Below are 2,882 nucleotides of genomic sequence, written 5' to 3' on the forward strand. Positions count from 1 at the left end.
TTTGTATGGACTGTCCAAGTAACGGTCGGCATGTTTGTGTCTATGAGATAGAGAATGGAATCCCACAAGGCAGTATTTGTAGCCCTTCATTATTTAATATTATGATTAATGATATTTTCTGTGAGATGGGAAAATGGGATTCCCTGGGTAAATCACAATATACAGATGACTTAGCTTTATGGATTTGAGGTATTAACTGCAATTTACAATTAATAGATCAAACAGTGGGCAGATTGATGAGGATTGTAAGCTTTCAGTCGTTAAAACACATTACGTGGTTTACAAACAGCATTAATAGACTTGCACTTGATTTTAACTTATGGGATTAATGTCTCGAGGAAGTGTCAGTGGTAAGATTTCTCAGTATGTGGATGAATAATAAGCTGATGGGGAAGCACCTGTCAGTAAAATAATTGATAAATATAAAGGAGCTTTAAATCTCCTCAGACATCTATGTGGGTATTCTTGGGTGCAACATGAAAATCTTTGTTGACCAATTATATTTGTTTAATTTGATCTGTTCATGATTATGTCTGTGTGGCTTGTGGATCACCTTCATCTTCAAATTAAAAGTGTTTGTATGTGATACAATTACAGACTTTTAATTGTGTTCTGGTGCGGTAATGTTGTCTCCTGCTTTGGCTTTACTGATTGCAATGGGACAATTGCCCTCAAAGTAACAGAGGTTCAAGTTGATGTCAACATACTGGATTAATTTGCGGGTCAAGGAAATGATCATCCTGTTAAAGTTGTGCTAGAGGACGGTTGGGAACATCACTAGAAGAGTGTTTTTTGTTTTGGGTGGCTGGGTTCTTACCATGCTGCGAATATGGGTGTATTTGATGACACAGTATGTCCCACTGTAGCGTTCTCTGTAACCCCACATTGTTTTTTCCATTGACTTCAGGTGATTTTACTTTTTACACGATCGGATTCGGTTCTGCCTGAGAGTCTGTTGGTCATCAGTATATTAATGAAAGTTATTATCATACAGTAACCATTTTTACAGATGAATCAAAAGATAATTTAATTGGGGATGTTGGTGTGGCTGTTTTTGTGTGCCTGAATAGCAGGTAATGATAAAGAAATGACTTATAGCCATTTATCAGCATAGAAAGCAGAATTCTTTGCCAACAGTTTAGGCTTACAGTGGATGGAGGAAATTGGTCCTTATAATTTGCTCAGAATACATTTCAGTTTTGATGAGTCTTAAACAGGTCATTCTGGCAGTAGGTCAGATTGACTGTTGGAAACTTGACAAACGGTATTTCATATATAAAGTTTGATTTATATGTCTGCACATTATGGGGCCTGCATATCACACTGTTGAGGGAAATGATGATGTTGACTGTTTAGCACCAAAAGCTGTTAAATGTTAAGCTGTGGATATAGACCTTCCACTTAGCAAATTAGAAGCTAAAGGGTTGGTAGTGTTAAGAATTAGGGGCTTATGGCAAGACGTAGGATAATGGACGTAAAGACAGACACCTTTCCAGAATACATAAACCTGTTGGGTTTATAGAAGAAGGGCTTAAAACAAGGGAAGGAATGATATTCACATGACAGAAATATCCACACTATGCTTAATTATGCCTTGAAACTAATTGGAAAACTTCATTCTGTGTCGTGTACATTTTGTCATTATGAAACCGTCGAAACACATACTATTTCAATGTGAAGCGTACAAGGCTGAAGAAAAATCAAATGCAGTCTTCAGTACAATCTTTGCGAGGGTAGATAGTTTTCAAATAAAAGCTATTAAATTATGGGACTGACTTTAAATCAATTCACAGTTTGAGCTGGAAAAGGCACGTAATAATTGTGTTAAACGTAAGGAAATAACATAAAGGGTAGCAAAGGTGAGTGGGCTGTTGGATTACTGAGATGCTCTTTTTATTTATTTATTAAATTTTTAGAAAATTACAAAGAATAAATGTAATGAAAAATTAGTAAGAAAAAGAAAAATAATATTAGTCCTCCTCCCCATCCCCACCTTACCCTTATCTAAAGAAAGAAATAAAGAAGAAAAAGATTGCCTCGATATTGGAGGATACCCACATCCTCCATGGAGTTCAAAATAATTTTAATATTTATTCTTACTTTCCCCAATTACATTATAATTTTATCTTCAAAGGACCTATATATTTAATCCTATCTTTTGTAGGTATGGGAGCCAAATTTTGAAAAATATATCATATTCATTTCTTAGATTATATGTAATTTTTTCAAGTGGAATACAACTATATATTTCATTATTCCAATAATCCATAGTTAAATATAACTCAGATTTCCAAGTAATTGCGATAACTTTTTTAGCTACTGCCAATCAATATTTATAATTTTTTTCTGATACATATTCAATTTAATTTTCGGTATTGTCCCTTCAATATCTCCTAATAAAAATAATATTGGACTATTTGGGAGTTGAACTCCAGTACTTTGTTCCAATAAAAGTCAGATATATCGAAAATGGTTGAATTTTAAAACAAGACCAAGTAGAATGTAAAAAAGTACCAATTTCTTGATTACATCGAAAGCATTGGTCAGACATATTTGAATTTAATCTATTTATTTTCTGTGGTGTTATATATAATTGATGTAAAAATTATATTGTATTAATCTAATTTGAACATTTATTGTATTTATCATACTATCAGAACATAATTTTGACCAACTTTTTCCAACAATTTTAACATTCAAATCAGTTTCCCATTTTTGTCTTGGTTTATGAATTCCAGATTCAGTCTGTTTTTGAATCAAATTGTACATACAAGATGTAATTTTTTTAATTTTTCCTTTTTGAATTAATATTTCTATTTCACTAAGTTTTGGCATCAACATTGTTTGACCCAGCTTTTCTCGTAATTGTCTTTTAATTGAAA

This window comes from Hypanus sabinus (assembly GCF_030144855.1).
Source record: "Hypanus sabinus isolate sHypSab1 chromosome X2 unlocalized genomic scaffold, sHypSab1.hap1 SUPER_X2_unloc_1, whole genome shotgun sequence".
In the NCBI taxonomy this organism is placed as follows: domain Eukaryota; kingdom Metazoa; phylum Chordata; class Chondrichthyes; order Myliobatiformes; family Dasyatidae; genus Hypanus; species Hypanus sabinus.